Source organism: Lissotriton vulgaris, chromosome 9 (assembly GCF_964263255.1).
Source record: "Lissotriton vulgaris chromosome 9, aLisVul1.2, whole genome shotgun sequence".
NCBI lineage: Eukaryota > Metazoa > Chordata > Amphibia > Caudata > Salamandridae > Lissotriton > Lissotriton vulgaris.
The window spans coordinates 135,326,076-135,347,081 of NC_141697.1; the positions used below are offsets into that span (position 1 = coordinate 135,326,076).

General features: G+C 48.7%; 1 protein-coding gene across 1 annotated transcript in view; it reads left to right on the forward strand.

Annotated features, from left to right (window-relative positions):
* RTF1 (RTF1 homolog, Paf1/RNA polymerase II complex component) overlaps positions 1-21,006 on the forward strand; it is a 337,563-nt gene that overhangs the window by 306,998 nt on the left and 9,559 nt on the right. The window lies entirely within an intron of this gene.

Here is a 21,006-nt window from a genome sequence, read left to right on the forward strand (position 1 = left end):
CTAACACTGCCTTGGTGTCAAAGCATTTGGTGACTGGAGGAAAGTCGAAAATCAAAGAAAAACCCCATGGGTCCAGAAAAATGGACACATATAGAGGTTGCGCCTCAGAGAAGCCTTTGACATTGAAAGGCGTAAGAGAGAAGGAGAGGACCATCGAGGTGACGAAAAGGGTGTCGAAGCCTTTGATGCTAAGGAGCCGGCCCTCAAAATCGAGAGAAAGAAGAGGAAGCTCTAAGCCAAAATAGCAGCAGTAGAAGAATTTTGAGGCTTCTGTGAAGGAATTCAAAATCACCTTGAGGTCACCATGGCTAAAGAGCAGGCAGAAAGACTAAAAGGGCGAGCTCAAGACACCAACTACTCCTGAACCACTAGAAGAGAAGGCAGATGTTCCTTTATGAGGAGAAAACGTAGGACCGCGGGAATTTTCAGGACGCAGAGAGCGGTAAGGAACAGTGGCAGGACCTCGAAACAGTCTCAGAAGAAGAGGCTATTAACACATATACACCTCAAGGCCTATGCCACCTGACAACGTCAGGATGTATAACGCTGTAGTGAAGAGGGTGGTAGATAAGTACGGGCGTTCAGTTGGAGAAAGATAGGACACAAGCTTGTTTCCTCCTAGAGACACTACCATCCCAGAGCATAAACCCATACCTCCCCAAGCTGCCATGGGAGGAAAGCATTTAGGGAGTCAGCATCTTGCAAGATGGTAATACTGAGTATGAAGAAATCTAAACAGTCCTCATTATATCCTGTCTGGACCAAGGGCAATGCAGTGGAGGATTCCATCATTGTGGCCATGGCAGGAAAGAGGGTGAATGTCCCAACATCCACCGTGGAGAGTGGAGAGTGGAGATTGTTGGCAAATAAAGCGACACATTTGAGGATGCCCGACGTGCACCTAAATGGCAAGGAGGTTGGAGAACTCCTAAAACACCTCCCTGAGCAGTATCAAAAGAAGGGAGCTGCGTTGATACAAGAAGGCAAAGCAATAGCCAACACATGCCTGAAATCGGCTTTGAGTGCGACAGATACAGCCAGTCTGTAACTGGAACATCTATGAGGCGACACACCTGGCTGCTGTTATCTGGATTTAGAAATTAAGTTCAGGTGCACGTCATAAACACAGCCTTTTCGGGGGGCGCTAGAGGGCGCACAGCAAGATGGCCGCTCTGTAGAGCAGCTCCGCTGGCCAAGCCCATAATCCGTTAATTATCCTGCACATCCCGCTCTCGCTTGTGAGCTAACAGGCGAAATAAACGCATGGGAAGCTGTGTGGCACAACATTACAAGAAGCTGCGGACGGCTGAGTGGACTTTACAACAGATCGGTGACTGGACAGGTCCCAGGCCTGCGGCGGCAACGTGGTGAGCTGTTACCAGCCTTGGTGGTGTGTACTAGTGTGGGTGCAGGAGCTGCTTGCGCTTGTTGGGTGCGCGCGTCGTTAGATACTGGCCAGGTGGTGCTGCGGGACGCGAGCTGAGAGCCGGTACGCTCCTGCTGCAGTGAGGAGTCGGATTGTGGGAGTGAGCCGCCCTTGGCTTGCCGACCTCGCGGCTTGCGGGTGCGCGGGGTGCAGATTCTACCTTCTGCCATTCGCGGCTGCGGTCTGGGGCCGCTGGGACTTACTAGACCCTATCTGCGGTGGTCACGGTGCATCACTGGTGTGAGGGTGGCGGACTCACCTCGCTAGTGCAGAGGTGTGCCGCCCGTGCATGGGAGACCTCTTGCTGTCTGCCTGCGACTGCTACATGCGTGTGCCTGCGGTTGATTCCATTGTGAACGGCGGTGAAACTGACTGACAAGAGAAAACAGCGATGTTCGAGGCATATGAGCTGCAGATTCTACACTTTGCATTAGATCGCCACCTGGTGTTGGGCTCGGATGATTGCATGTTGTTGTCGTCTTGAAAGAAGTCTTTGTAGACAAGAGATAGGCGACTCCTCCCTTGGACGATAGTGCACATGGGCATCGGCTCCATCCTTAGATTGTTTTTTTCGGCCACTGGGTTCGGATGAAACTTTTCCGCTCCGGTTCGAAATCTACTTTTCTAGTACTTCGCGTAAACATTTCTTCAAACTTCACCAAACAACTTTCGATACCAATAAACATTGACTAGACTTAGCTCGATTACGGTCGTCGACGCGGGCCGTTGGGCCTACCCACGCCGTGAGACCTACACCTCATGGAAAGGACGCCATTCAAAAGATGCCCCGAGTGTGGAGCAAAATTTCCACACAGTGACCATCACGACTCTGTAACCTGTGCCTATCGCCAGATCACCACGAATCCGGTTGCACAGCCTGTGCATCCTTTCGATCGAAAAAGACCATTCGGTATCGGAGGGCCCGTCAGTGCGACATACAGATATCAGCGCCGAAACCAGTGGGTATCTTCGACGAAGGTCCTGTGTCCCGGAGGAAGATTCAGATGATCTCCAGATTGTATCCGAGGCAGATGACTCCATACTTTCGCGTCAACGCGTGAGTACCACTGCCCCTGCCCCACCCTAAACACCAAAATCGAAGGCAAAGGTCAATACTTCGCCTGCGGGGCCCAGTCAAGACTGAAAAAACACTTCGAAAGCCCCACCATGGAGCCCGGCTCCGCAGAAAATAATGAAGCCTTCCGGTAGCTCCATACCGAGCAAACCACATGTGCCGATGAAACAAAAAGAAGTCCCGGTTCCCAAAGACACTCCGAAACTGTCGACTCTGAGAGACAAAGCGGCTCCGAAAACAACAAAGCCTGTTTCCGATACCCGGAAAACAGCTTCCACTCCAAGGCCAATACCCTCGATGCCGAAACAAAAAAAGCCTGCTTCCGATCCTCCCAAGTCCACGAAACAGGCTTCGGCTCCAAAGACAATACGTTTGTGCCAAAATCTACGCCAAAGGACTCAACATCAGCTCCTGAGGCTAAAGACAAGCAACAAACCGGTTCGGAACCGAAAAGATCAGCGCCGAAGGCTGTGCCTCAAGAAGAGGAGCTTTTCCAACCAGATCCTTTACAAAAAAGGATCTACATTGATCCACAAACAGGACATCTTTCCACCCCACCACACAGGAAGAGGAAGTCAGATACAGCACCTACACCTCGAGTGCCTGCCAAGAAGAAGGACTCTGCCACATCTCCTAGACACTTTTGAAAATTCCCAAAAATCTGTGCAAATACTGCCAATGATTAAAGGAGTCATTAAACATGCACCAGAAGTGTTTAAAGATCCCGTAAGAGCTAGAATCATAAACCCAAGGATAGAGAAAAAGTACAGAGCAGCTCCTGGGGATCCTGCCTACATTAAAGGACATCTACCCTTAGTCTCCCTAGTAGTTTCAAACGCTAGGAAAAGAGCAAATTCCCAAACATCAGGTGAAGCACCACCTCCTGATAAAGAATCAAAGATCATAGATGCTTCAGAAAAAAGAATAGCTGCCCAAGCTAGCAATACATGGCCCTCCTCGCAAGATGAGACAGGGCTCACTATGATCCGCTCGAGAAGCTCTTAATCTACCCGACCAATATAAGGCACAAGCAGATGACCTCATGCAAGAAATTAAGGTTATATCAAATGCCTCAATTAAATGTGCATTAGACGTAGCGGACACTGCATCCAGAGCAATAAACACCAGTGTCCTCCTTAGACGTCAAGCATGGCTCAGCATTTTAGGATTTAAGCAAGAGGTACCAACTACTATCTTAAATCAACCATTCAACCAACAATTGTTTGGTCCAGAAGTAGACACAGCACTGGAAAAAATTAAAAGACACTGACACAGCCAAGTCTATGGGAGCTCTGCAGTTCACCCAAGCAAGAGGCTCCTTGTGTCGCTCCTTCTACAGAGGAGGCTCCAAACAAGCTGGAGCAGACAATTCAGCTTCCTTTAAAACAAATACACAAACATCCTCTAATAAAGGATACTTTAGAGAGGGCTACAGAGGCAACAACAACAAAGGAAGAGGTCGAGGAAATAACAATAATCGAACCTCTTCCAACACAAAACAGTGACTTCCTTCTGCTCCCCCAACAGCATTCCTCTCCTGTAGGGGGCAGACTGACACAGTTCCTCCCTTTCTGGAATTCCATCACAATAGACAAGTGGGTAAGACAAATTATCCAGTATGGTTACTGCCTAGAGCTTACAGCTACCCCTCCGCATATACCACCCAGACAGCGTCCAATGTCCACAGAACATCTAACGCTGCTCCAACAAGAGGTTCTCTCATTGCTACAAAAAGATGCAATAGAGCTAGTTCCGTTAAAACAACAAGGAACAGGGGTTTACTCACTCTATTTCCTAATACCCAAAAAGGACGGAACACTAAGACCATTTCTAGACCTAAGGCCTCTCAATCTGTGTGTACACTCAGATCATTTTCACATGATCACTTTACAACCAGTGCTCCCATTGTTGCAACAAGGCGATTTTCTAACCACACTAGACCTCAAGGTCGCCTACTTCCACATTCCAATACATTCTTCTCACAGGAAGTATCTCAGATTTGTACTAGAAGGACAACACTATCAGTTCAAAGTCCTTCCATTCGGGGTCACAACTGCACCACAAGCGTTTACAAAATGCCTAGCAGTAGTAGCCGCACATCTCAGAAGACAACATATCCACGTCTTCCCATACTTTGACGATTTGGCTCATAAAAGCCAAGCCATTCAATCAGTGTGTCCAACACACATCTCAAACAATTCAAACACTGCACAACTTGGGGTTTACAATCAACTATACCAAGTCACATCTCCAGCCCTCTAATGCACATCAATACCTAGGGGCTACCATAAACACCAATACAGCTCCTGGCTTATCCCAGTCCAGCCAGGATACAGAGCATTGAAGCCTTAGTTACAAGGTTTCTAAACCAACAGTCTCTCCCAGCCAGAGTGTTCATGCAATTAATAGGCATGATGGCATCTTGCATTTGTATTGTACCATATGCAAGACTGCAAATGCACCCATTGTAGGAATGTCTAGCACATAAGTGGAATCAGGCACAAGGACAACTAACAGACTTGGTGTTGGTGGACAGCCGCAAATATCGCTCTCTGCAGTGGTGGAACACCAAAAAATTGTCCAAACGGCAGACATTCCTCGAGCCAGTTCCACAAATAGTACTGACAACAGACGCATCCCTGACAGGATGGGGAGCACATCTGCTCCACCACACAACTCGGGGAAGATGGACCGCTCAACAAAAGCTGCTTCACATCAATCACCTAGAGTTGCTGGCAATTTCCCTAGCACTGAAGTCCTTTCAAGTGGACATACGAAAAAAAGCTGTCTTAATCCGGACGGACAACATGACAGCCATGTACTACATACAAAAACAAGGAGGCACACATTCCCTGCAGCTGTCCCAGCTCGCACAAAACATTTGGAGATGGGCCATTCCACAAAAGATATGTCTGCTTGCAGAACACCTTCCAGGAGTTCACAATCAGATAGCCGATCTGTAAAGTCGACCGACACAACCGATTCACGAATGGGAACTACATCTGCAAGTTTTTCAACCATTCTTTCACAAGTGGTGTCATCCAGACATAGATAGACCTGTTTGCCACACACGAAAACGCGAAATGCTCAACATTCGCCGCCAGGTTTCCACACCCGTTGTCCAAGGGCAATGCCACATGGATGAACTGGTCAGGCAAATTTGCGTGCGCTTTTCCGCCAATCCCATTAATACTACCAGTAAGCTCAGACAACAGTCTCTCAAACTGATCCTGGTAGCTCCCACATGGGCACGCCAACCGTGGTTCACCACACTGCTAGAATTTTAAGTCTAACTATACATGCACTCTTGATGCTTTCCCTATGCTTGGATGTGAAGCCGGACTTTTTAAGCTTGCTATCAGCCCCCAGTTCACTTTGTCTGGTCTCCTGATTTATCGTCCCCCCCCCCCGGTAACGCTACCACCTGGATAACTTCTTTTGCTGACATTATTGCTCCTCTTTCCCTGAAAGCGGCCAATTTTTCCATTCTTGGCGACCTGAATCTCCATCTGGAAGATGGGAAATGTAATATCATCCCATTGTTCTTATCTGAACTGGAAGCCTTAAATATCTTATTGTGCAATTCTGGGCCTACCCATTCTGCTGGGCACTTATTGGACCCTGTCCTTTCTAATCTCCCTTTTGAATGCTCCCTTCCTGCCCGTCCATTGGAATGGTCAGACCATTATGCTGTACATTTTGCCTTATTTCAGTCAAAAATCCAAAATAATAACAGCAGCAGTCAGGATGTGTTTATACGTCGTTGGCATAAACTTAATACTACTGATATTATTGCATGTTTATCGGACACTCTCCCCAATACCAACACATCCACATCTGTATTAAACTCCGAAGTATTCAAATGGCTGAATTCTGCCATCGATGAACTTCTTCCCCTAACACTCAAAAACTCTTCCATCTCACCGACCTCCTGCACCCTGGTTTTCTGAAGATCTAAAACGCATGAAATCTAGTTGTAAGACTTCTGAGCGAAAATGGAGACGCTCTTATTCTGCTTCCCGTAAAATAGCCTATAAGGAAGCCCTTAGGGACTACCATCACCATTGTAAAATGGCTAGAGCTGCCTATGTTTCGAATACAATAACTAATGCCCAAAATTGTCCCCGCACTCTCTTTTCGGTTGTGAAGAAATTAACTGGAGCAGATGTAGTACCAGCCCCTCCCGCCTTGGATGAGGCTCAATGCAACTTTGTTGCAAATTTTTTCATATCTAAAGTAGAGCGCATCTATGACTCATTAAGTCCCTCTACGCCTAATGATACGCCTCTGCCAGATCCCACCCTGACTCCAGATGTTTCACTCCTCACAAGGACGAAACTGGCAAACTGGTTACCCTTTGATGATGCCTCTTTTTTCCTCTGCCTTAATAGCATTAAGTCTGGATCCCCACGGGATCCGGTACCCGCCAAGATTTTAAAACTACTTGAACTTAGCCCACGTCAAGTGCTAATGCAACTTCTCAACTCTTCATTATCTGAGTCATATGTTCCACAGGAGTGGAAGCATGCAATAATAATTCCTTTATTAACAAAGGCTGGAGCGGACATCATCAAACCTGTCTAACTTCAGACCAATTTCATTGTTTCCCATTTTATCAAAGATCCTGGCAAGGCACATTAATACACAATTAACACATCCGGTGGAGAGATCGTGTTTCTTACATCCGTCCCAATCAGGCTTTAGAGCGCATCATTCTACTGAAACCACACTTCTAGGAGTCACCGAGAGTCTGCGACACAGTGTCGATCGCGGAGAAACATCCGCCCTTATCCTTCTCGATCTAAGTGCGGCGTTCAACACTGTGTCTCATTCCATCCTCCTTGCGACTCTCCGGTCCCTGGGAGTATAAGGTGCGGCTCTAGCCTGGATAGCCTCTTTTTTAAAAGACCGCACTTTTCAGGTGTTTTCTGCTTCTGCTTCTTCTACAACTTATCCCTCGGCGTATGGTGTTCCCCAGGGGTCGATACTCAGTCCCTTATTTAAAATTTATGTAAAACATCTAGCCGCTATTGTGGAGGAGGCGGGTCTCACACTGTACTCCTACGCCAACGACTCACAGATCATTTTTTCTCTCTCTAATAAAGAGTGCAACAATACCTCTGCTCTGAAAGAAGGTCTGATCCGTGTCTCTAAATGGATGAAGAGTAACTTCTTGAAGCTTAACGGTGACAAGACCGAGGTTGTGATACTGGGCAAGAACAAGGATCTCTGGGGCCCCCACCATTGGCCCAACGATATGGGACCTACCCCGCAACCGGTAAACGCAGTTCGCAATCTCGGGTTTCTCATTGATGAGAAACTTACAATGAGACAGCAGGCTGTAAAGGTGGCCTCCATCTGTTTTGCCACCTTGAGATGGCTACAGAAGATCTTGTGGATGTTGCCCCTTTCCACACGAAGAACGGTAGTCCAGGCGTTGGTTGTTTCCCGCCTGAACTATGGCAACGTCCTATATCTTGGAGCCGACTTAACAACCATAAAAAAAACTCCAGGTTGTGCAGAACGCTGCTGCCCGACTGCTCTGCAACGTTCCTAGGAGAACATCTGCTTCTACAGCACTTCGTGACCTTCATTGGCTTAAAATCCCAAACAGAATTAAATTCAAATCCCTGTTTCATGTTTTTAAAATCAAACACGGCTCGGCCCCAAAATACCTTCAGGGCCTTATCCAGGCCTACAAATCCAGTCGAACTGGGTCATCAAGATCATCACTACATGGTGACTTTTCTGTTCATCACTGTCGGAAGGTGGATACCTGACTATGGTTGCCCCCAACTTTTTGCCTGGTGTTTTGCTGGTTTTCCGACTTTGTTGGCCTGAGACCCTGCCAATCAGGACCCCAGGCCTACTGCTCTCTCTGTAAAATGGATTCCATGTACCTTAGGTACATATCTAATTGGTACTGGGCCACCTTATCAGACCCTGTAACTCAGGGCATAGGTGTACCCAGGGACTACAAGGGGCTGCAGCATGTATTATGCCACCCCTGGCTGGCCATCTAAATCTGACACAACTGGCTGCACGACAGCTGGGGCAAGGTGGTGTAAACACCCTTTGCTTTAGATATAGTATACCTATATCTAACCCTAAAATGGACACATAGATTCCTATCAGTCACTCCTATGGCAGGCCTTGACAATCCTGAAGGCAGAGTGCTTGGAATCATGTGAGATGGTGCTCTGGCATGAGCTGAGCCCGTTTGCAGCTTGCGGAACCAAGTCCTAATAGCTGTTCCATGATAACGCGTACCATATACTCTTAAGTGCATTATAATCCTCGCGGTTATATGCTATCTCTGGTATCGCTTTATCAAAACATGTCGAGTAAGGTGTCATACGAATTGGAATACTAACCCCTCGCCAATTCTGGCGACGGGGTTAGCATTCCACCCTTCTAGAGGGACACGACATGTATGTAACTGTGAACCCCGGTTAAAGTTAATTCGAGCCTCAGCATCACAAAATGGATGCTGCCAACACAGACACAAGTCTGACCCCCTGCAGCTGGGAGTCCTTCCAGCGAGGGGAGCTTTGACAAAGGGTTTCCTGTCAGGGGCGGTGCTAGCACCATCCCAGACAGGGTTTTGTGTATCCTGGGTAGGCAGGGCTTTACAGGAAGGTGACTGCAAGTGGCACCCCGGTGCTCACTACGCATCTGCCGGCTAGAACCAGTTCCAGGGGCACACCATCCCCTGAGCTGGGGAAAGTCCGGCATGGGAGAGGGGTGTAACCACCCCCCTTCCTGGTCCCACCCATAGGGCAGGACCTAGTTGCGTACCCACCCCTTTCTTTAGGATAAAGGCAGGAGCGGGGACCCTTCCAAATTAGATCATCTTTGAATCAAGACACTACTTTCTACGAAAGGAACTCTCGACTTCTTCTTAAGATTTCTCCCTTGTGACTAAGGAGTAGTCACCCTGCATCCGCAGGCACCATCTAAGAACTCTACGGTTTTCTGCACGTCCTTCCTCCGGAATCCGACTGACCAGCTCGACGAGACCCGGCTTCCCTGGCACCTCTGACCTCTACCTACCTCTACAGCTATGCTGAGAACCGTAGGTGCGACGAGACCTCGAGGGACCGGCCATCATCAGAACTGCACGACTTCTATCCAGCACGACCGCCGAGGGATCCTCTGGTGAGTGCTTTGGGGTCCGAGAAGCCCCGACCCTGAGCAGCTCCAGCACCGAAGACCAGCATCCACGAGATCTGCGTGGGGCCCTTCTGCTTTTTGGCTGCTCACCGCGTTGTCTGGCTACTAGCCCGCTGGCTTGTGGCCTTCCCGACGACGACCGACGACATCACCACTGCTAGTCTGGTTGCTCCAGACTGGCCCTTGCTCCCTTCCAAAAGAGGAGCACCCCGGACCCTCCTGGTCCACTCCAGACGCCATTTTAGGTCCACCGCGTGGGCTTGAATTTGCCAAGACTTGTTGCCCCAATCCTGGGTCCAGCGACGTTGACAGCATCAACCATCGTGGGACAGCTCGCACCTCCATCCTGGTCGCCGACAACGCCTCCTGGTCCGTGAGACTGCAGAGCCCAGCGTCGCCCACTCACCTGGTCAAGGTGACTACCATCCGGTGCCATCCTGGTGCCCATCTGATCACTGGCTAGTGATTAAGAACTTGGTCCCCTCTGCTTTCAGGTGTCTTCCATCTTCGATCCAGGCTTGGATCCATCGAACAATCTTCACTGGTCGCCTGCCAGCAACTTCTTCTTTCAGGCTCCTGGTTGGTCAACGAGGATTCCCGACGTCTTTTCAGACCTATGCTGCCCAGCCCCTGGGCTAGGTAACTTCGGCATTTCGGTGCCCCAGCATAGCCTCACTATCCAAGGGTCCAGATCCACTTTCGTTTTCAACCTACCTTGTCGGGTTCGCCCGAGAACACTAACTTTGCTTTTACTAGCCTCCATAGACTTTGTCCCGCATCCCGTGTGAGAGTGCACACTCTGCACCCGAGTCCCCTAGGCCTCCTACTAGTAATCTGAAGGTTCAGTAACGTAGTCCTAGCGATTCCAAAGCCTATTAGTCCAGTACTTACCTGCTAGTAAGTTCGCATTCCACTTTCATAGTATATGGTTTTTCGTGCCCCTCGGGCATTTGTGTAAATTGTGCAACTTAAAGTATTTTCGTAAGAGTTTTGTGTGCTTAGTACCCTGTCCTCATAAAGAGTACAGGGCTGTTGTGATCTAAATAAATACACTGTTTATTTTCATAACACTTGTGTGGTGTCCTTTCACTTGGTGTTCAAGGGGTATATGTGATGGTATAACAGCTGGCTTAACACGCCCTCTAGAGTTTAGCCCGAAGACTTGTCTTGTCCATGCTACTAGGATAGCTGGTCTATCGGTTGACTTACAACCAATCACCATAGGGGTTGTTTGGACTGATACATAGTGATCACTAGAATAGTGAACACTGAATATCAGGCCAACTTCTCACATTGGTGAGCAGCGGTTGGGATTTGAGCTTGCTGTTGTTTTACCACACGTATCCTAAGAATATCTTTGTGAAAGATCACATAAGTATTTAAGGTACATATAACTTTGCTTAGAATACTCTGAGTTCTACTGAACCAGCTGTTGTAGTTTAACCAGGCTTAGCACACCTTGACTACAACTCTTAGCAAGGGATCAGTAGGCAAACAAATAGTGTAGGTAGGTGCATCACTTACACCATACTAGAAGCATTTCTAACCACGAAGAGTCTTCAGAGACCCCTCTTGTGGTTGTAGACCCTCCACAGGTCCCTTCCAGATATGCTGCTCTTAGCGTCCAGGAGATGAGACAAGTGTGTACCTCCGGGAAACTAAAACAGGGTTCTAACCCTACCATTCCTTTTCTGATTGGTCTCTTTGAGACTTATGATGCTAGGAGGGCTGCTAACACAGATCCTTCTCATCCAGATGGGAATATGCCTCCCTTACAAGGGACCCTTTGGTAACCCTGACCACCCCCTCCAGGAAGCAGATGATGCTGAGGAGGAGGAGGAAGATGAGTTATCAGGGGATGAGGCAGACAAGGGACAGGTAGAAGTCAGGAGACTCACCAGGTCCAACTTAAGTAGGCATGAGAATGGATTTGGGGGACCCCCAGGGCCACTCTCAGGCAGGCTTAACATTGGGAGTGGACGAGTTGGGTCTCTATCCAGAGGCTCTAACAGATCCATTTGAACCAATGGCTCTCAGACCTCTTCTCATAGAGGGATGTCATCCCCTAAGAGGAGAGAGCATGAAGCTAAGATGATGGAAGCCAATCTGAGGATTGAAAGGGAAGAACTTGCCCTGGCCAAAGAGAGGCTTGCCTTTGCTAGAGAGCAAAAATTGTGTGGGCTAGAGCCCACTGGTGGAAGCATTCTCCCAAGAGAAAAAGACAGGAGTTTAGACACTAGACACCTGAGTAAGATAGTGCCCCCCTTTAAACAAGGGGATGACATCCACAAATGGATAACTGCTTTGGAGAGGGCTTGCACTGTACAGTGTGTCCCCCAGAGTCAGTGGGCCGCTATCTTGTGGCTCTCCTTTGAAGGCAAAGGTAGAGATAAGCTCCTCACTACTAGAGTTGAGGATGCTAACAATTACCAAGTCCTGAAGAATGCACTGGTTGATGGGTTTGGTTTAACCACTGAACAGTACTGGTTGATGTTCAGAGACACCCAGAAAACTCAGTCTCAGGGTTGGGCTGACTTTGTTGATTGTGCCACTAAGGCTTTTGAAGGCTGGCTACTGGGAAGTAAGGTTACTGATTTCAAAGGATTGTACAATCTAATTATGAGAGAGCAAATCTTAAGTAATTGTCAGAACCAGTTATTACACCAGCACCTGGTAGACTCTGATCTAACCTCTCCACAAGAATTGGGTAAGAGGGCAGACAAATGGGTCAGAACCAGGGTCAGGCCTAAGAACCAGGGTGGTGACCAAAAGAAGGAATCAACCAAGCCTCAAGAGAAGGGTGGGAATAAATCTTCTGATCAAACCACAGGGCCCCAAAATTCCTCTGAAAGGGGTGGGTCCCAAACTTCTCCCAAAACCCAAAAGAAACCTTATTGTCATACCTGCAAACAGGTAGGCCATTACAAAAGTGACAGCAGTTGTCCCAAGGCCAACAAAAATAAGGAGAACATACCCACAAATAAAGCTTCCCAGCCTCCTGTTACTACTAGTAGTAATCCCCCAGGTGGTGGGAGTGCCCCCAAGAATCTGGGTGCATTTTCTTTGGGAGTGCCTGGGGACTCTGGCCTAACCAGGTCCCCTGACTTAGATACTCTTGTCTGTGAGACTGGCATGGGGTTTGCCAACTTCACAGCCTGTCCCAACACTTTGGGCAGGTACAGACAGGAGCCCCTCATCAATGGTTCAAAAGTTGAGGCCTACAGAGACACAGGGGCTAGCATCACCATGGTGGCTGGGAGCCTAGTCCCCTCAAGGCAACTTATACCTGGTGCCACATACCAGGTAGTGAACATGGATGGAGTGCAGAGAGATCATCCCATAGCAGTGGTAAATCTCAGCTGGGGAGGTGTCACTGGTCACAAGAGAGTGGCAGTGTCACCAAACTTGCCTGTAGATTGCCTACTGGGGAATGATTTAGAGATCTCAGCCTGGGCTGAGGTAGAGCAAGAAACCCATTTGAAAATGGTAAACCTCCATGGTAAGGTTAGTAGGGCAGTGATAGCCACAGGCCCAGTCCAAGATGTCCTCCCTGAACAGGTCAGGAGGGCTGTGCCTGTCACAGCCCTATCCCAGAAAGATGCCTTTCCTGAACAGGTTGGCAAGGCTGTGATGGTCACAGCCCAAGCCCAAACTGAGTCCCTTCCTGAAAAGGTTGGTGGAGTTGTGATGGCCACAGCTCAAACTCAGACAGATAATAGTGTTGTGAAGCCTGAAACAATGGATCACTCCACTCAAACTGAGAGCATTGAGGAGGAAGAAAAGTCTTCCCCCTCCCAGACACTAGGTGAGAGCCAGCCTCCTCAGGGAACTGACTCTACCCCTGGTGAAGGAACTGCCCCAGAGGTAGCCAGGCCTAGCCTGGCAGAGCCCCTGATGGCAGTGGACCCTTCCCAGGTGGGACCCAGTCTGGAGCAGGTAGCCTGCACCTCTCAACCCTGCCTCAATCAGCCCAGGGCTGTAAAGGTCAAGGAGGCCAGTGGTGGACCCCAAAGGGCCCCCTGTCCAAAAGAACTTCCGAATCAGCAGATTAGGATCACTGAAGCTAGTAGTCCTAGCCAAGTAAAAATAAAACACACTCCTGATGATCCCCCTTAAACTTAGTTAGGGAACTCCCACAGCTGGACACTGCTGGGCACAGCCAAACCTGGGACCTAAAAACCCCAAACCTGACCTGTCCCTCCAGTAAGCGCCAAACAGAGGGACTCAGCCTCCAGCTTTAGGTAGCCAGAGGTTGACCCTGAGAGCTCACAGCAACTCAGTACTGGAAAGAATGGCACATATGGTGGATAGTGATTGGAGGAAGTTGAGCCCAACAGTAGTGGAGTCTCACTTCAGTACTCCATTCCCACACCAGCCTTTTACTTTGCCAAAACACACCACAGGTAGTGATTCCCTATGGTGGAGACCCTCAGATACCCTTAGGGTGAGGGGTTGCTTAGTGGACCATGATATAGGGGGTAACCATGCCAGTGCAAGTACCACCTCATATGGCCACTCAGGCAATATAGGCTTACCTGGTCAAGGATAGCCTTATCTCCTTTCGTTTGGGGGGGTTGTGTAGGAAGGTGGAGACCTGACTATGGTTGCCCCCAACTTTTTGCCTGGTGTTTTGCTGGTTTTCCGACTTAGTTGGCCTGGGACCCTGCCAATCAGGACCCCCAGGCCTACTGCTCTCTCTGTAAAATGGATTCCATGTTCCTTAGGTACATATCTAATTGGTACTGGGCCACCTTATCAGACCCTGTAACTCAGGGCATAGGTGTACCCAGGGCCTACCAGGGGCTGCAGCATGTATTATGCCACCCCTGGCTGGCCATCTAAATCTGACACAACTGGCTGCACGACAGCTGGGGCAAGGTGGTGTAAACACCCTTTGCTTTAGATATAGTATACCTATATCTAACCCTAAAATGGACACATAGATTCCTATCAGTCACTCCTATGGCAGGCCTTGACAATCCTGAAGGCAGAGTGCTTGGAATCATGTGAGATGGTGCTCTGGCATGAGCTGAGCCCGTTTGCAGCTTGCGGAACCAAGTCCTAATAGCTGTTCCATGATAACGCGTACCATATACTCTTAAGTGCATTATAATCCCCGCGGTTATATGCTATCTCTGGTATCGCTTTATCAAAACATGTCGAGTAAGGTGTCATACGAATTGGAATACTAACCCCTCGCCAATTCTGGCGACGGGGTTAGCATTCCACCCTTCTAGAGGGACACGACATGTATGTAACTGTGAACCCCTGTTAAAGTTAACTCGAGCCTCCGCATCACAAAATGGATGCTGCCACCACAGACACGAGTCTGACCCCCTGCAGCTGGGAGTCCTTCCAGCGAGGGGAGCTTGGACAAAGGGTTTCCTGTCAGGGGCGGTGCTAGCACCATCCCAGACAGGGTTTTGTGTATCCTGGGTAGGCAGGGCTTTACAGGAAGGTGACTGCAAGTGGCACCCCGGTGCTCACTACGCATCTGCCGGCTAGAACCAGTTCCAGGGGCACACCAGCCCCTGAGCTGGGGAAAGTCCGGCATGGTAGAGGGGTGTAACCACCCCCCTTCCTGGTCCCACCCCTAGGGCAGGACCTAGTCGCGTACCCACCCCTTTCTTTAGGATAAAGGCAGGAGCGGGGACCCTTCCAAATTAGATCATCTTTGAATCAAGACACTACTTTCTACGAAAGGAACTCTCGACTTCTTCTTAAGATTTCTCCCTTGTGACTAAGCAGTAGTCACCCTGCATCCGCAGGCACCATCTAAGAACTATGCGGTTTGCTGCACGTCCTTCCTCCGGAATCCGACTGACCTGCTCGACGAGACCCGGCTTCCCTGGCACCTCTGACCTCTACCAACCTCTACAGCTAAGCTGAGAACTGTAGGTGCGACGAGACCTCGAGGGACCGGCCATCATCAGAACTGCACGACTTCTATCCAGGACGACCGCCGAGGGATCCTCTGGTGAGTGCTTTGGGGTCCGAGAAGCCCCGACCCTGAGCAGCTCCAGCACCGAAGACCAGCCCCCCCAGCATCCACGAGATCTGCGTGGGGTCCTTCGGCTTTTTGGCTGCTCACCGCGTTGTCTGGCTACTAGCCCGCTGGCTTGTGGCCTTCCCGACGACGACCGGCTACATCACCACTGCTAGTCTGGTTGCTCCAGACTGGCCCTTGCTCCCTTCCAAAAGAGGAGCACCCCGGACCCTCCTGGTCCACTCCAGACGCCATTTTAGGTCCACCGCGTGGGCTTGAATTTGCCAAGACTTGTTGCCCCAATCCTGGGTCCAGCGACGTCGACAGCATCAACCATCGTGGGACAGCTCGTACCTCCATCCTGGTCGCCGACAACGCCTCCTGGTCCGTGAGACTGCAGAGCCCAGCGTCGCCCACTCACCTGGTCGAGGTGACTACCATCCGGTGCCATCCTGGTGCCCATCTGATCACTGGCTAGTGATTAAGAACTTGGTCCCCTCTGCTTTCAGGTGTCTTCCATCTTCGATCCAGGCTTGGATCCATCGAACAATCTTCACTGGTCGCCTGCCAGCAACTTCTTCTTTCAGGCTCCTGGTTGGTCAACGAGGATTCCCGACGTCTTTTCAGACGTATGCAGCCGCAGCCCCTGGGCTAGGTAACTTCGGCATTTCGGTGCCCCAGCATAGCCTCACTATCCAAGGGTCCAGATCCACTTTCGTTTTCAACCTACCTTATCGGGTTCGCCCGAGAACACTAACTTTGCTTTTACTAGCCTCCATAGACTTTGTCCCGCATCCCGCGTAAGAGTGCACACTCTGCACCCGAGTCCCCTAGGCCTCCTACTAGTAATCTGAAGGTTCAGTAACGTAGTCCTAGCGATTCCAAAGCCTATTAGTCCAGTACTTACCTGCTAGTAATTTCGCATTCCACTTTCATAGTATATGGTTTTTCGTGCCCCTCGGGCATTTGTGTAAATTGTGCAACTTAAAGTATTTTCGTAAGAGTTTTGTTGTGTGCTTAGTACCCTGTCCTCATAAAGAGTACAGGGCTGTTGTGATCTAAATAAATACACTGTTTATTTTCATAACACTTGTGTGGTGTCCTTTCACTTGGTGTTCAAGGGGTATATGTGATGGTATAACAGCTGGCTTAACACGCCCTCTAGAGTTTAGCCCGAAGACTGCTCTTGTCCATGCTACTAGGATAGCTGGTCTATCGGTTGACTTACAACCAATCACCATAAGGGTTGTTTGGACTGATACATAGTGATCACTAGAATAGTGAACACTGAATATCAGGCCAACTTCTCACAATCACTACATGGTGACTTTTCTGTTCCCAGATTTAGGATGGCAAAAATGGGAGGCCGTTCTTTTGCCCATCTAGGTCCTAAATTCTGGAATACTCTTCCTGTGACCATAAAGACAGAAACCAATCTTTTTCGTTTCCGTAAGGGACTTAACACTTGGCTCTTCCAGCAGCAATTTGTAGCCTTGTAAAATCAGCTCGCTAGTCTTTCTTCTTCAGTCTGTCTCTGAGCGCCGGGAAACCCACTGCGGGTAGCTGCGCGCTTTAGAAGTTCAAATAAATAAATAAATAATAGAACTCTCTCTAGTTCCACACCAAAAACTGTCTCTGACACCATCCATGCTAACGCAGAACCATGGAGACTTCGGACATCCAGAACCAAGTCAACTGAATCTGGCTCCTGAAGTCTTAGAGTTTGGTTACCTTAACCTGCCACCAGACTGTATGAATATCATTAAAGACGCCAGAAGACCTACTGCTAGAACTTGCTATGCTGCTAAATGGAAAAATTTGCCATTTACTGCACTAATAATCAAATTGATCCTTTAGATGCTTCCATCCAAAATATTATCTGTTACCTTCTCCATTTACAGGGATGTAATCTGGCATATTCATCTATACGCCTACATCTTGCATCCATTGCGGTATATCTACAAAACAGACAACATATGTCGTTGTTTAGGGTACCAGCAAGCTTTTATGGAAGGATTAAAAATAGTTATTCCTCCTAGGTTACCACCATCTCCAGTGTGGAACCTAAATATTGTTCTTACCAGGCTCATGAGACCCCCTTTTGAACCTTTACACAAATGTGAACTACAATTTCTCACATAGAAACAGCTTTCCTCATTGCTATTACCTCTCTTAGAAGAGTTGGTGAGATTCAAGCTTTCACTATACAAGAACCATTCTTACAATTACACCGTAACAAAGTGGTTCTAAGGACTAATCCTGAGTTACTTCCTAAAGTAATTACTCCTTTTCATCTAAACCAATCTGTAGAGTTACCAGTGTTTTTCTCAAAACCCAGACTCTAGCAGAGAGAGCTCTACACACACTAGATGTCAAGAGCTCTTCTCTATTACATAGATAGGACCATATCCTTTTGCAAAACCAAGCAACTATTTGTAGCTTTCTCTCCACCACATAAAGGCAACCCCATTTCTAAATCAGGAATTGCAAGGTGGATTGTTAAAGGTATACAAATATGCTATCACAAGGCAAAGCGCACATTAACAGTTCCTCCTAGCGCGCACTCCACACGCAAACTAGGAGCCTCCATGGCTTTCTTAGGGAACATTCCCCTAGGCCAAGCTGTCCTCAAAACTCTTTCAAACTACTGCAACGGATACAGGTGACCACCGCTAAGGGAGACACTGCTGCACAATCGATGCAAAGTGTATAATCTGCAGCTCATATGCCTCGAACGGAAAATGCTACTTACCAGTATGCATCTGTTCTTGGCATGTAGAGCTGCAGATTTCTACACTCCCTCCCGCCTCCCCGGGACCTGTATCTGTTCCAGTTTGATCTTAATTAGATATACAGGCATGGACTTTCTTTCTTTCTTTCTTTCAACTCCATCATTTCCCATCATGGTGAAAAACAATCTAAGGATGGAGCCGATGCCCATGCGCACTATCGTCCAAGGGAGGAGTTACCTATCTTGTGACTACAAAGACTTCTTCCAAGACTACAACAACATGCAATCATCCGAGCCCAACACCAAGTGGCGATCTAATGCAAAGTGTAGAAATGTGCAGCTCTACATGCCAAGAACAGATGCATACTGGTAAGTACCATTTTCCTTATGCCCTGGTGCTTTTACTGCTTCCCAGCCGCCGATATGAAGATCGAGAGTAGATTTGTGACGCCTTTAAGTGACCTGAGGAAAAATTTGCGCCTCTGTAAAGCAGCTTGGGGCGAGCAGTGATATTCCGGGTTTGCGGTGCTTCTCTCTCTCCCCCTTGACTTTTGCAACTGGTATTTAGTGCAGCAGTGCGACCAATATCAGTAAATCAGCGGTCGATGTGACTTTGCTTCCCTGGCTTACCGACCAAGTGAAATTAGCTCTCATTAAGCTGTTGGACTCCTGTGTCTACGTGCTCCCTCCAATGAGCAGCGGAGTCATTCCTTTGGCTATGTGCAGGCCAAAACTTCTTCTGCTGTACAACCTGTTACACTAGCCTTTGTGTCATCTGAACCGACATATCTTTACTGTGGTGCCGCTGTTTGAGATCTAGGGGCACGCTGGTGGGCGCGGTATTCAGCAATCTGCGCAGCTTTTTCTCCTTATTGCTTGGTCCCCGGTGTCCTATCAGCGGACAGTGAGTCTCTTGCCTTCTTTTTTTATTTTGCTGTCCGGGCTTTGCTCCGACCATGACTGGCTGTGTCATCATCATGGGTGAATCTAAACGCGGTCAGCCGCACCTCACATTCGAGCCATGAAAGTCCAACCGGGCTCCTCAGCATACAGCCTCTGAGACTGAGGCGGACGCTCCAGCCACTCAACTCTCTAACATAGACGAAATGCTCCTGGCAGTGCAGGCAAGTCTTCAGACCATAGATGGCCATAGTTGACCATCTGAATTTACGTATGGACCACATGTCAGAGAAGTTGGACAAGCATGTGCAACGACTGGGAGAGGCGGAGACCCGCATATCCGATGCGGAGGATGGTCTACAGCGAGTTACGGAGAAAGCGGCGTCTGTGGAGAAGGTCCTGGCAATCATCCAAGCCCCCAATGAAGATTTGGAAGCAAGGTCGCGTCGCAACAATGTGCGCATTACGGGCCTGCCAGAATCCACAAATACTGGAAGATTTGAAATGTTTGTGGAGAATCTGCTTCGAGAACTTTTTGGAGCGGAACAGCTTTCACCAGTTCTGATAGTGGAACGAGCACATCGCTCTTTGGCAGCTCACCCACCTCCTGGTGCCCCTCCGCGCCCTATCATTGCCCGCCTATTGAATTATGGAGATCGGGACCCAGTCCTCCGGCTAGCACGGAAGAAGGGAACCATCACGCATCAGAGGAACAATCTCGCCTTTTATCCCGATTTCACGCTGGCGGTTCAAGAGGTTCGGAGAGAGTTTTGACCGGTCAAGAAGCTCCTCATCGCAGCAAAAATTCCATATGCTATGCTGTACCCTGCAAGACTGCGCATAGAGGACAAAGGGAAATACAAGATTTTCACTTGCTCAAAGGCAGCGATGACCTTTGCTAAAAGCATTACAAGACGCAGCAGCCCTACATCCGCTGCTGCGGGAACTTGCGCCGTATTGACAGACTACAAAAGACACAGTCAGGGAAATTTGCGTACGCTTTTCCACCATTTCCCCTCAGAATGTTCGTGATAAGCAAGTGCAACTAGTTGCAGATGCCAATGATGCTCATTGCTCCACAGCTAGCAAGACCTGATGGAGATGGACCAGGGAAATGTAAAAAAAGTTTGCCAGAAAACACGGCAACCTCCCCTTCCAGGGAGGCACGGTCTTTCAGCCAGAAGTAGACAGCCTAACTCTAGTTTCCTGGCTACTACAGACATAGAGTTTGGACACTTACATCTCCCAAAATGTTCAATGGGCGTTCTATAGCAAGCGAGACTGCGAAGCACAAGGAAATGCTACACAGCAAAATGGTTTAGATACGTCCTGTCACGCAAAGACAAGGTGCAGCTCCTCAGAAGAACCAAGTACACTATAGTGATCCGGTATCTCACCCATCTGCTAGACCGCAAACTGACGTACACCTCGTTAAAAGTGCACTTGGCTGAAGTAGCAGCCTACACACATGGCCACATAGAAAGGAGGCAAGCAGGCAAATGTGCACAGTACCCATCCTCAGAAGGCATGCCTGGCTCAGAATTTCTGGCTTTAAACAAGAAGTTCAGACATCAATTATCAACATACCATTCAACGGAGAAGCTCTGTTTGGCAAGGAAGTGGATGAATCCCTTCAGCAAATTAAAAAGACAATGAAACAGCAAAGGCAATGGGTGCCCTACAGCAAAGAGGTTCTTTTTAAAAGCGGAGGGTTC